The sequence below is a fragment of the Bubalus kerabau genome, chromosome 13 (assembly GCF_029407905.1).
Source record: "Bubalus kerabau isolate K-KA32 ecotype Philippines breed swamp buffalo chromosome 13, PCC_UOA_SB_1v2, whole genome shotgun sequence".
Classification (NCBI taxonomy): Eukaryota; Metazoa; Chordata; class Mammalia; order Artiodactyla; family Bovidae; genus Bubalus; species Bubalus kerabau.
This window is the reverse complement of record NC_073636.1, coordinates 23,438,495-23,452,912: the sequence shown is the minus strand read 5'-3', so window position 1 is coordinate 23,452,912 and position 14,418 is coordinate 23,438,495. Positions and strand designations below refer to the sequence as shown.

The window sequence follows — 14,418 nt, the reverse complement described above, 5'->3', positions numbered from 1 at the left end:
ATGAAGGAGAGAGAATAAGGAGTTCAGTTATATTTATAGCATCCTTACCAAATGAGCAAGATGAATAACTTCAGAAAAGACTTTTCAGCAAAATCTTTATGCAAAATATTTTTGCTGCTAAATCTGACATGTAAATATATCAGAAAACTTATCCCTTCACTATATATGAAATGTTCAGAAAAGGCAGATCTGTAGAGATGTGTATGAGAGGTCTTTCTGGGGTATTGGAAATATTCTAAAACTGAATTGTGATAACCTTTACATTTACTAAAAAAATCACTGTACTTAAAACGTGACTTTTATGGCTTATATATCAATAAAGCGGTTTAAAAAATAAATATACCATAAAGGAAGTAAAACCCTAATTCCTTTATCATTCTGATTAATATTTTAATACTGACATGGAATTTTTTTTTTTTTTTACTTTCTGCACAAAGGTTTCTTTTTATTCATAACATAGACAAAGTTATTTAAGTCAATAAAATTTTAAGGATTTTTCACACGTCCTGATTCTTTCCACTGCCAATCCCCATAGCTCCTCCCAGGTTGTCATCTTCAAGATAGCCCTTTCAAAAAGTTCTGCTCAACCCACAGCTGTGATGCCACAGTTTTAGTTGGGCCTCTTAGATCTTCAGTGGAGTTCACTTCAAAGTTTGCCACCTGTAATCTTCAAGATCCAATTTCCTCAAGAAGTTTACTATAGGATCCTGTTTAGGGTCAGGAGATGGGATCTGTCTAGTTCTTAATGACAACCGTAGGAAAAAAAAGTATTAGTTACTTTTGAAGATTCTGTCAAACTGACCAGTATAAGAAACTAAAAGGATACTGTATCAGTAGAAATACCAGGTCTAACATGCACAAAGCAAAAAAACCAACGATGCCAGATACTGAATTTATATCGCACTGTCTTTTGAACAGCAATATTTTTGTTAAAACTTTTAAATCCAATAATAGTTTTAGTTTCAGGTCACTACTTATATACTTTATGTGTTAGGATTGTGTGTGTTTCACCCGATGGTATTTTCAATTAAATATTTCCAGTAGTAAGCCAAATCCTTGATTCAACTAGTGTTAAATAGCATATCTTGTATGAAAATATTAACATGAAAGCCCAGCAAAGCAATATGTGAATGGACAAAAGCAGACAGTTATGAGGTCTTTTTTTGAATACAAGGAAAGTATTTTGCTTAATGGTAGTATAAAGTGGAAGATTTCTACATGTACACATATGTGAAAGTACATGCTCAGTTGGTGAGTCATGTCCAGCTCTTTGCTACCTGGTGGACGGTAGCCTGCCTGGCCCCTTTGTCCATGGAGTTTCCAGGCAAGAATACTGGAATAGGTTGCCATTTTCTTTTCCAAGGGATCGTCCCAACCTCGGGATCAAACCCATGTCTTCTGCATTGGTGGCAGATTCTTTACCACTGAGCCACCTGGGAATCTCATATATGAAAGTAAACTTACTTAAAAAAGAAAATCTAGAAGTATTTATAATGTATATGCACCAAGCTGATAACCATAATAACTTCTGTTGGAGGAGTTGCATTTGCCAGGGAGAATAGTTAAAGAGGATGTTTTACTCTGTATTATTTAAATTTATATAAGAAGATGTTTACTTATTCATGTAACCCACTCCAGTGTTCTTGCCTGGAGCACCCCATGGACAGAGGAGCCTGGCGGGCTACAGTCCATAGGATCACAAAGAGTCAGACACGACTGAAGTGACTTAGCTAGCAGGCATGCACACTATTTCTATAGCTAACAGCAAAAGTATATAGAGACTAACAACTGAAAAGAACAAGGGAAAGAAAAATAAGGGCAGGCAGGATAGAAAAGAAGGTAAAATGTGGAAAATATTTATTTGCTAAGTTGATACAGTACAACATCATTGCAGAGATCAACAGAGAATGGCCAAGTAGATAATACTAAATTAAGTGAAGCTATGAACATTACTTGAATATAAACATTATAAACATTACTTCATTAAATTTATAAAACAAAATGGAAAATTGATATATATACTGACTGAAAGAAAAGGATACAATGTATGTGCAATTTAGTTTACAGTAGTAAAAATAAGTACAGTGAAGGAAAAATTAAAATGACAATGAAAGAATGTATAATTAAATGAATAGAAGAGCACTTATTAGTGTTTTCTTTAAAGGATTTCTGGATAATCAAAAGTAATTGGAGCAAAAATTTGCTGTAATTGGGAACTGGCAAAATGTACATGGTTAAAGTTATTGGAAAGCTAGAAAAAAAATTGTTTGAAAATTGTATGCCCGCTGTTATTTACATCTTTAAGCAGCACTCTTGAAAATATATATCTCTAGTATCCTCTTAATTATTACTAGTTTACTAGCTTTCAGACCTATGGCTAACTAATTAATATTTTTGTCTAGTTAAGCACAATTATTTTATCATGAATTTGTTGTATTTCCTTTGTTAGCATGACAGGGATATATATGGGGAAACCAGTGAAAGCAGCCTATGGGAAAATATCAATGAAAACCTGGAAAAAGATTCCTCCAGACCCAGCACAGAGCATTCAAATCACTGCCTGGGTTGGGCGTGGGGGTTCCCAGGCCAGATGTGACCACATGGGCTCTGCCAAAGCAGCCTGGCCTGAGCTGTGGACTGAAGCCCTCAGCGTGGGGGCACTGATGGAGATGTGTCTTTAACAGCCTCAGCAGACACTCAGCTGGATGGGTCCTTTCTCAGTCTCCCCTCTGTCCCATATCAGACCCTACAGTTAATAAGTCATACCCGAAATGCTGATGTCAGAAAGAAAAAGGTTTCCCTAAAATTTGGTTTCTAAAAAGCTTTGCAGAAAACCAAAATGTTTGAAAAAAAAGTGAACACGACATCAAACTACGTAAAGTGAAAGGCAATAGTCCCACACTTTGTCCCTCAGTCTCGTTTTCCAGAGGTAACTGCCTTTATAAATTTGGATGGAATTTTTATATCTCCTCATTATTTTCATGCTTGCCTACATAAACCTTGTGTTATGAGATTTGCCCCCCCTCGTATTATGATTTTTAATTATGTGACATGTCATCCCCTAAATAGTAAGACTCAGAGTATTGCTATCCTAAACCACCTTTAGATCTAAAATTTTCTGTATTGTGGTAAATAATTTAAAACAGAGGAAAACTAATTCCAGATTAATTGGTCATGATTTGTTTCTGCAATGTTCTAACAGATTAAATAATCTTACATATCAGTGATTTTTAACTAGAGGCAATCCCCAACCCCAACCTCCCTCCACCAAACTTGGGCAGTGTCTGGAGACATTTTTGGTATCATAACTGGGGCGGGGGGTGAGGTCATGTTAGTGGCATCTGGTGGTAGTTGCCAAGGATGCTGCCAAACATCGATAATACACCAAACAGCACCCTCCCCCCAGATAAAGAATTATCTGACCCAAAATGTCAATAGTGCTAAGATTGAGAAAACTTGCCTTATACCCAGGCATACCACTTAGGTTCATATCTCATCCCTGCCCCTTACTGTGTGACTGTGGGCGGTTATTTCATCTCTCTGTGCCTGTTTCCTTATCTGTATAATATTAATAATACCTATCTTAAAGGGTTGTTGAAAGAGTACTTAATACACGTGAAACATCTTGAAAAGTGCCTGGCACATATTAGGAACTCACTGAATGTTGGCTGCCACTGTTAATTTAACATGGTAATTCATACCTACAATCAAAGCTACAAAATTTTCAGTTTCTTTATGACTTGTGAGCAAGTGTCTCAGTAAAAATTTAAAGAAAGAATAAAATCACAGTATTCTATAATTTTCATGTTACAAATATATAAAACAAAGAGTGGTCCGTTAATAGCTATTTTAGCAATGTTGGAAAGTTTCTAAACATGATTAAGAGACTTATTACGTTAACTACATTCTTACCTATTTAGTACACAAATAATATTTTAAAGTTAGGTCATGAGTGATGCATCTCACAGAGCAGCATTCCTTGACCTCAGACAGTATTTCACTGGTCTTTTCCCTTAGGTTCTGTAGCTTGTAGTTTTGTTTCTTTGACAGTCTTAACTCCTGTAACATAGTTCAGGAAGTATGTGCTTATTAAAAAAAAAAGTAAAGATATTAAAGTCAGAAATTGAATTCAAATCTAATTTGTTTCCTCATGGTTAAATTTTTTTTCTTTTGCTTTTCACAGTGTTAAATCCTTATTCTGATCTTTCTCCATTCGTAGGCTGTGGAAGACATTTTTGGGACATTTGGCTATCACCACATCCTGAGAGTACAATGAGAATGTTCAATTTATTAAAATCTAGATTAGTTTTAGAGGTAATGCTACTTCCTCCATGGGATTTTCCAGGCAAGAGTGCTGGAGTGGATTGCCATTTCCTTCGACCCAGGAATCAAACCCGGGTCTGCCGCATTGCAGGCAGATGCTTTACCATCTGAGCCACCAGGGAAGCCCTTTCACTTCACTTTCACTTCATCCTGAGGGTACAATGAGACTGTTCAATTTATTAAAATCTAGATTAATTTTACAGGTAATAGAAAATCCTTACTTTAGGTCATCATGGTTTCTTTCTTTTAGTAGCTGTTGTAATGCACTGTGAAATTCACTGATCTTAAGTACTTCTTTGTGTTTCTCACTGCTGTCCCTATCGTTGAAGTTGTTTATGAACTGTGCTTACATTCAATATATCACTAAACCACATAATATTTAATTCAAAGTGTTTTTGTGTACACTGTAAAGGGACAAATATCCAGAAAAGTTTCTAATTTACAGGTAACAACTATTTTCTAGAAACAGATGGCAAATCTGTTTTCTCCATAATTACTGAGAGAGTAAATGACACAGGAAAAAAAACAACAACTCAATTCTTGAACCAAAAAAGGAGAGTATGTAAGTGGTAGAGAGTACATAATTTTCTTTTTCCTGGGTGTTTCCCTCCCCCCCCTCCACCCGCTTCTTTTTTTTTTTTCTTTCAAAGTTCAGTTTTAGTTTTTTACCACTTGATGGCAGTGATGGAGCTAGAGCTACCCTAAGAAGGTTAGGGCAAGAACTCATTATGAATAACAAAAGAGTAAACACAAAAGAAATCTGACATTTTAATATTATTCACATTTCTAGGTGATATTACTTATATTGCAAGTGACAGTAATAGGGGGAAAAGCCTCTAGATGGAGCTTCAGTACTTTCTAAGGGAGAACATTTGCTCTGTCTTTTCAAATACATGCTTTATATTGTTTTACATAATATATTGCATGCAGAGTAGATTTAAAAAAAATTTAAAGATGAATATGTCAGTTTTAACTAGGGAAGCCGATTCACCAAGTGCAGGAATCATTTGAAAAAATGGCTATTTAAGTATCTATTTCATTGTTAATATTTGCTGAAAAAAGTATGTTAAAATTGTTAGTCAAACGTTCCTAACTAGTATTAGAATAAGCTTCATATATAACAAGTTAGTAAAAGACAATTTGTTAATAGTAAATCAGGTGCTTAAAATCAGTATTGCTTCATAATTAAACATGACCATCTATATTGTTAATTGCTATGCTTATTATCTATCATTCAGCATTTGAGCTCTTAACAAATTTTTCCAATTCAGTTCCCCAGTTTTAAAAAAAAATTAAATCAATTTAAATTAACCCAAATACCAAAATATTTTTTGCTAAAATATTCTTTTCAAGAACACACGTGTTCTTTAAGTAGTAAATGTTCGTACTCTCATCAGAAATGATTTTCTTTTATAGTCAGAGTCCATTATCACTATATGTAGAAATCTTTTTAATAGAGAAAAAATATGGATGTTATTGTTCTCTGTGCATTGTTGATTTGTATCTAATTCTTTTAGAATATAAAAAAACTGGAAATAAGAGTAGTTAAAGTTTTCTTACCTTCCTACTCATATACCATTACCTGGATTAGTTTTGATGTCTTAAAAAGCATTTCAATAAGTATGTGCTATTGGTTTGCAATAGGTATCTTTAGCCCTCAAAATATTAGCAAACCATGAGTAATATTTGGTTTGATATTTACATGAGATATTTGTTTTTTGTTGAAGGAAAATGTATAACTGGAAAATCTTATGAGAGGCATGAAAAATGATTTACAGTGGCTTTACTTTCTTTTAGTTTCTTAAATTCTTATTCTCTATTGAGACCAAAACACTCACTGAAACAGTCATTGCCAATAAGTCTTTATAATTACATGTAACGATAGTGTTAGCATTTCGGGGTGTGTATAAAGTCAGCTAAATTTGCAGCATAGTTTGCTTGTGAATCACCTCCGTAGTTAACAATCTCCTAGAAAGCCGTGTGTTGCTTTGTGCCTTATCTTATTAAGTTTGTGGACTCTGGTAAGAAAGAAACACATTTCAAAAGCCTCTTGTAATTTTTCAAGCATTTCCTTTTGTTATTAATACCTCCTAAGCCAATATAATGACTTTAAATTAGCTTTCAGTTGTGTAATGACTTGGACTTGAAAAGATATGGTCTGTTTATCAGGGATAGGAAAACTCCAAATCAAAACTTGTTATGCTAAACCACAAATATCTATAAATGGTAACCCTATAATAGTTGTTCCTCATGAAATAAATTCATTTAAAATAGTTATGGTTAAGTTTCAGCTTAAATTTTAACTTGAGGAATCTCTCTTGACAAAGGGAAACTGAAACATTCTGCGTCTCTCTGAAGCACTTGCCCTTGAAGAAATCAGTTATACGTATATCAAGTTAATTTTACATGTCAAACGTTTTTTAAAAGGAAAAAGCATAAAGGCGGTTGTTATTTGCTACAGACAAGTTTAAAACTTTTTAATTCTGTGGAGGAAAAATTCCTGTGTGTTACACTGATGTTGCCAAGTTGCCTTTTCTCCTTTATAACCAGTGTGTTGGTGTTAGGTAGTATCATCTCCAGCATTTAAAGTGGACTTAGATTACTTGTTTTATCTTGCTGGTAGAAGCAATCGGCAATGAAGCACTCCTGTCAACCAGCACTTAACTGATATAGTTAGAGCATTATACTCACTTTCAGTATTGAAAGTATTGAAAATGTTTACACTTCAGTAGTATAAACATCATTAGCAGTGACTTTTGTCCACAAGACAAAAATAAAATATCAGTAGAAAAGGACAAACTTCTCATTTCTTTTTGTAATTTTTTTTAATGTTTCTCTGAAATGTAGTCTACTTAACAGGTTTTTATTAAACTGTATGTTGAAAGTATAATAAGCGTGAGGAAATCTGTAGCAGTTATAGCGTCTAATAAAAATCTTTTGTCAAAGCATTCTGTTAATATACCAAAAAAAGCACTGACACAACCCCTGCTGTTAATACAGACTTCAAACAATGCAAGTTATGTTTGTCAGTTCTTAAAATGCATCTGGACAGCTCTGGATTCCCATTAGTTATGTGTTCTATTACTGTTTGTCTTTTCGCTCTGTGGTGAGGTTTCGATTTTACATTATTATTGGATAATTTTCAGTACTACCTAAAATATAGCATACAGCAACTTGAGAAACAATTTGGCTCTCTAGTTATTTTGTTTCAATAAAAATTTTATTCTTTTCATATATTCTGTCATTAAAGAATTCCTGCTTTATTTTGCTTTTGAAAATTATATATAGTTAAAATAAGTTTCAGTAAGTTTCACTGTATCTTATACCATGTGGCTACCTAAATAGCTATTGAAATACTTCCCCAAAGCTCAGTTTCTATTGTAAAAAGGATTTTTTAAAATGAAATTGTATGACACAAATTACATCTTTGGGTTGTTCCCCCTCCCTGGGTCTATCCCCTTTCCTTAAATTTTTCATTAGTAAGCAGAAATAATATACGGTTATTCCTCTAACAACACAATAGCTTTTTAAACTAAAAAACAAAATATATCAATGAGTAAAAACTCTGAATTTTGTCTTTTATTTTCTTTAAGTTTTTATGAAGGTAATTAAGGCCATATTAATATAAGTGTAATTTTTATAGTAAAGGCATTATTTTACTTTAAAGTATAAATTTTATGGTAAACCATACTCAAACCATACTCTTTTAAATGAAGTAGCCCTGATTTATGAAAACAAATTTATATGCATCCAAATACAAGTTTGTTGTGCAAAAATTATAGTTGTATATGTATCTCAAATTCATTGATGTGTGAAAAAAAAATTAGCTGAGACATATAAAGAAAATTCAGTTATGAATTTGTAGCTTATTAATGCATGCGTGCTCAGTTGTGTCCTACTCTTTGTTAACTAAATAATAAAGTTATACTGTGTGAGGCAAAGAGTATACAAAGTGTGTAGAGTGGATTATATACATATATGTAATTGTAGTAAGTTATATATTTTGTGACACATGAGGGTAATGAAATAATTAGTTATCAATAAGAAATAATAGTAGTGTAAACATCAGGAACTGTGTAGAAATTTACCAAGTTTCTGTTCATCTGTTTTATAAATGTCAGCTGGATAGTTTATTTTAATATTTTGGTAAGGCCTTAAATAAATCTGTTGACCTAATCCTCTTGCTAGCATATTCATTGAACTGTACCACAAAAGTAATAATAGCCAAGTAAATTTATGTAACTGAGGATGACCTGTGAGAAGAAATTGAATGGGCATTTATTATGTATATGTAAAGAAACTAATGAAATAACTTTTAGGGTTCTTTCATAAAGTTTATTTCCGTATAGGCTAGCATAAATACTGCATTTAAAACCGAATACATTTTATCTTAATAGGTATGATGTTTTGATATGAAAATCTGTAACTTAAATCCTTTTATACTAAAAAATCTTAAGATGTCCAAGTTTATCTGTAAGTTAACAATACTTAAGTAATTAATCAGTAGTAATTATTAAATACTTCATAGTGATACATCAAATATTGTGGTTCCAGAATAATAAGAATTTAAGCACAAAGTGAAACTTAAATTGACCAAGCTTGCTTGATGTGCAGTTTTGCATTTAGTCATGATTGTTAAAAGAATTAAGAGCAGAGGATTAAAGAAACTTTTTCTTGTCTGAATTCCTGACTTCTTGATCATGAATACTTTTCTCTGTGTATACTAATTCCTCTTTCTGATTTATTATATACAAATAATCATTACAAAAGTATATGATTGCTGAGGTTTTTGAAGGAGAATGCTTTGTTACCAATATAAGTTCTAATTTGTCTTTTAAAAATTAATTTGGCTTGACTTAAAATTTTTTTAATTAAATTGACTTTAATAGAGTTCCCAGAAAAATCATGTAGCCTCACAGAACTGTTATTTGTTAGTTCGCAAAGTAAGCCTGAATTATTCAGATAAGGACCTGTAAGTATAGTTAATTATCATCATTCTTAGTTTTGTTAGCTTATCAATTAAGTCATTTCACACATAATTGTGATTTTAATCAGTAATAACATCCAGAGGTTGGTTTTAATTTTGAGTACAAATATTTTTCCAGACATTGTTTTCCAAGTTATTCATTTTTTTATTAATTTTTGATTGGAATATAGTTGATTTACAATGTTGTGTTAGTTTCTGGTGTACAGCAAAGTGAGTCAGTACACACATACATACATCTCCTCTGTTTTGGATTTCCTTCCCATTTAGGTCCCCACAGCGCACTGAGTAGAGTTCCCTGTGCTGTACAGTAGGTTCTCATTAGTTATCTGTACAGATGTCAATCCCAGTCTCCCAATTCATCCCATCTCCCTGTTTCCCTCTTGGTATTCATACATTTACTCTCTACATCTGTGTCTATTTCCACTTTGCAAATAAGTTCATCTGTACCATTTTTCTAGATTCCACATATAAGCAATATTATTTGATATTTGTTTTTCTATTTCTGACTGACTTCACTCTGTATGACAGTCTCTAGGTCCATCCACTTCTCAGCACAATCTGTTTCTTTTATATGGCTGAGTAATAATAGTTCATTGGGCTTCCCAGGTGGTTCAGTGGTAGAGAATCCACCTGCCAATGCAGGAGACACAGGTTTGACCCCCAAGTTAGGAAGATCCCCTGGAGGAGGAAATAGCCACCCACTCTAGTATTCTTGTCTGGGAAAGCCCATGAACGAAGGAGCCTGCCGGGCTATGGTCCATGGGGTTGCAAAAGACTTGGACACAACTTAGCAACTGAACAACAACAAATATTCTGATATTCATTTCAGTTCAGTTCAGTCGCTCAGTCGTATCCGACTCTTAGCGACCCCATGAATCGCAGCACGCCAGGCCTCCCTGTCCATCACCAACTCCGGGAGTTCACCCAAACTCACGTCCATCGATCTGGTGATGCCATCCAGCCATCTCATCTTCTGTCATCCCCTTTTCCTCCTGCCTCCAATACCTCCCAGCATCAGAGTCTTTTGCAATGAGTCAACTCTTAGCATGAGGTGGCCAAAGTACTGGAGTTTCAGCTTTAGTATCATTCCTTCCAAAGAATACCCAGGGCTGATCTCCTTCAGAATGGACTGGTTGGATCTCCTTGCAGTCCAAGGGACTCTCAAGAGTCTTCTCCAACACCACAGTTCAAAAGCATCAATTCTTCGGCACTCAGCCTTCTTCACAGTCCAACTCTTGCATCCATATATGACCATTGGAAAAACCATAGCCTTGACTAGACGAAACTTTGTTGGCAAAGTAATGTCTCTACTTTTGAATATGCTATCTAGGTTGGTCATAACTTACCTTGCAAGGAGTAAGCGTCTTTTACTTTCATGGCTGCAGTCACCATCTGCAGTGATTTTGGAGCCCAAAAAGATAGTCTGACACTGTTTCCACTGTTTCCCCATCTATTTCCCATGAAGTGATGGGACCAGATGCCATTGCTGCTGCTAAGTCGCTTTAGTCGTGTCCGACTCTGTGCGACTCCACAGACAGCAGCCCACCAGGCTCCCCCGTCCCTGGGATTCTCCAGGCAAGAGTACTGGAGTGGGGTGCCATTGCCTTCTCCAGTGCATGAAAGTGGAAAGTGAAAGTGAAGTCGCTCAGTCGTGTCCGACTCTTTGTGATCCCATGGACTGCAGCCCACCAGGCTCCTCCATCCATGGGATTTTCCAGGCAAGAGTACTGGAGTGGGGTGCCATTGCCTTCTCCAGTGCATGAAAGTGGAAAGTGAAAGTGAAGTCACTCAGTCGTGTCCGACTCTTTTCGATCCCATGGACTGCAGCCCACCAGGCTCCTCCATCCACGGGATTTTCCAGGCAAGAGTACTGGAGTGGGGTGCCATTGCCTTCTCCGCCAGATGCCATTGGGGTATTCCAAATATTGGGGTACCTGTATCTTTTGGAATTATGGTTTTCTCCAGGTATATGCCTAGGAGTGGGATTGTTGGGTCATATGGTAGTTCTATTTTTAGTGTTTTAAGGAACCTTCAGACTGTTCTCCATAGCAACTGTATCAGTTTACTTTCCGACCAACAGTATAGGATGTTTCCCTTTTCTCCAGACCCTCTCCAGCACTCATTATTTGTAGATTTTTTGATGATGGCCATTCTGATTAGGTGTGAGGTGATACCTCATTGTAGTTTTGATTTGCATTTCTCTAATAATTGGTGATGTTGAACATCTTTTCATGTGTTTGTTGACCATCTCTGTCTTCTTTGGAGAAATGTCTGTTTAAGTCTTCCACCTAATTAAAAAAAAATAATAATGTATTTATTTTTGGCTGTGCTGGGTCTGTTGCCATAGGGCTTTTCTCTGGTTGCGGCAAGTGGGGGCTATCCTCTAGTTGCCGTGCGCTGGCTTCTCATTGCGGTGGCTTCTTCTGCAGAGCTCAGGCTATAGAGCACTCAGGCTTCGGCCGCTATGGCACGTGGGCTCAGTAGTTTTGGCTCCCGAGCTCTTAGAGCACACAGGCTCAGTGGTTGTGGCACACAGGCTTAGTTGCTCCAAGGCATGTAGAATCTTCCCAGATCAGGGATTGAACTTGTGTTTCTTGCATTGGCAGGTGAATTCTGTATCACCAAGCCACCAGAGAAGCCCCTTCGACCTAATTTTTTATTGGGTTGTTTGTTTTTTTATATTGAGCTACATGAGCTGTTTGTATATTTTGAGGGTTAATCCCTTGTCAATTGCTTTGTTTGCAAATATAGTTTCCCATTCTGAGGGTTGTCTTTTTTTGTTGTTTGTGGTTTCCTTTGCTGTGCAAAAGTTTTAAGTTTAATTAGGATTAGATCTATTCTGGGTGGGGGTGGAAGTGTGTTTAACTGTTGAAGCTAGTTTGATTTCTCAGATATTTCTATGTCATGATTCAAAGAAATGGGATATAATAAAAGTATTAGTAGTAACCAGTCCTTATTTCCTTACCAACTTGTAAATCTTTAATATTTAAGTTTATAGTTATGACTATTTGAAATTCTGTATGTTTACTGCTTCTAAAGAATGTCAGAAACCATTGTACAAAGTAATTTTGGGAACAAAATAAATGACAAAAGAATCACTTAGATGTAATATCACACTAGTCTCCAAATCAGTGCTGATGGGAACTTTCTAATTCCAGACAGACTGTTTGGTGACCTGTAGTGTACAGTAGGAATCAAAGGTCAAATACGCTAAGGTTAAGGACAGGTTAAGAGCAAACTCTTCTTTAAAATACTTGCCACTATTTCAGCTTCATTCTCCACTTCCTCCCACCTGGGGACTTTCCTAACAAAGCGGTGTTACTAAAAACACATTTAATTTAGAAGAGTAACTCAAAGCAATTATATCTGTTTGGTGAGAGGTCAGACTCCACTATTTACACTGAAGGCAATGTAATTTTAAATCTTTCACTCACCGTCAGTAGTTGAAAGTTTTAAAATTTGGGTTTTCCTTCTCTTATCTTTTTCTGCTTTTTAAAAACAAAACAATCAAAAAAACAAAAATAAAACTCCAGAAAGAGAAGTGAAATAACCCTAGCCAGTTTGAGAATAAAGTTTCAAAAAATTACCCTCATGTTACCCATATATGAGAATCAGTAATAAATTGCTGAAATAATTTCTAGATTAATTTGAGTATAGGGTTTTTTTTTCCTCTACCCTTAACTGATTTAATAAATAATTTAAAGTTATCTCCAGATTCACAAGCCTTATGTCCTATTCTCTTTTGAAGATATAACATATGTAGTGCTATCTCCTTAGGACTCTAGTTTGCTTTTCCCCAATGATTAATGAAATCGGATACTTGTTCATTTGTTGGCCATTTGATATGAAATGCACAGATCATAAAGTATTATCTGTTTCTGTGTAATACTGTTACATAGAGAGAGAAGCTGGGAATTTGAATTTACTGATTACTCAGTGATCATCTAGTATAATTTTGATTTTTCATTTATCACTTCTCAGATTACTAAACAGTTATCTTTCATAAAACTGGAAATACAAAGAGACAGTAATGTAGAAGAAAGAGTTAAATGTAAAAATAACCATGTACTTCATATCTTCTGATATAGAATGGCTTGGCAAAATTATACTGACTGAGTTACTAGTTCTGTTTCCCCTATGTGTACATGTCCACTTTGTTCCTTAGTATGACCTTCCTAGTACCTGTAATGAAGAGTTCAAGCCTAAAAGAACTCTCTTACCATAGCTTGCATCTTTATTCCTGTTAATTCAAGGAATGCCCTTCTCTACTTTATGAGTCATGACATTTCTGTTTTGTCAGGATTTCTAACATTCAGAGTCAGATGCTTCCAGCTTCCCACAATCCACCCTACCGACTTGCTTCTCCATCTATCATCTTCTTCCTGAAGGCTAGTTTTTCTCTTATAATTTGGATTCTATCCCCACCTGCTCTGAAACATTCTCTCAATAATTCTGTATATCACCTGTGTTTAAATTCTTCTATCAGCAGGCACCTTCTCATCAGTGTTAAAAAGGAAAGAAAGCCCTTTCTCAATCCCACATCTTCTTCCAGTAGTCAGACTTCTTGAAAATATGTCCTCATTTCCTAACTTCCCATCCATTCCTCATACCCCTCCAGTTTGGCTTCTGTACCCATTACACTAGCAAAAAACCCTTCCTGAAGTCGTTGGTGAACTTCAAAATGGCAAATTCAGTCAATACTGTTTCATTGCTCATTTTACACCAGTGGCAGTATTGATACTGCTGACTATTCTTTTATTCTTGGAATGAAACTAAACTCTGATTTTCTACCTAACTTTGGTTTCCTGTCATTATTTACATTCTTCACAGGCCTTTGTATCTTATCACTCCATACTTTTTTCTTTAAGCAATCTTATTCGTGCCTGGGTTTGATTCTTTTTCATGTGCCAGAAGCTCCTAAATTTATATGTCTAGCATTAACTACTACTTTGAGCGTCAAATCTGTATATTCATATGCTTAATTAACAGCTCCACTTGACTATTTCAGAGGTACTTCCTGCTTGATAAACTCATGGTCTTCTCTACCCTCTAATCCTACCCTTTCAGTGTTCGCTATTTCTACGATGGTACGAGTATCCTTACTTGTG

The 14,418-nt window shown here is 35.2% G+C and overlaps 1 protein-coding gene and 1 non-coding gene across 3 annotated transcripts in view; one reads left to right on the top strand and one right to left on the bottom strand.

Annotated features, from left to right (window-relative positions):
- DNAJC1 (DnaJ heat shock protein family (Hsp40) member C1) overlaps nucleotides 1-14,418 on the top strand; it is a 181,973-nt gene that overhangs the window by 41,477 nt on the left and 126,078 nt on the right. The gene's annotated exons all lie outside the window — the stretch shown is intronic.
- On the bottom strand, nucleotides 824-947 carry LOC129626273 (small nucleolar RNA SNORA8). Its single transcript, XR_008701887.1, has one exon. It is a non-coding gene; the product is annotated as a small nucleolar RNA SNORA8 (small nucleolar RNA).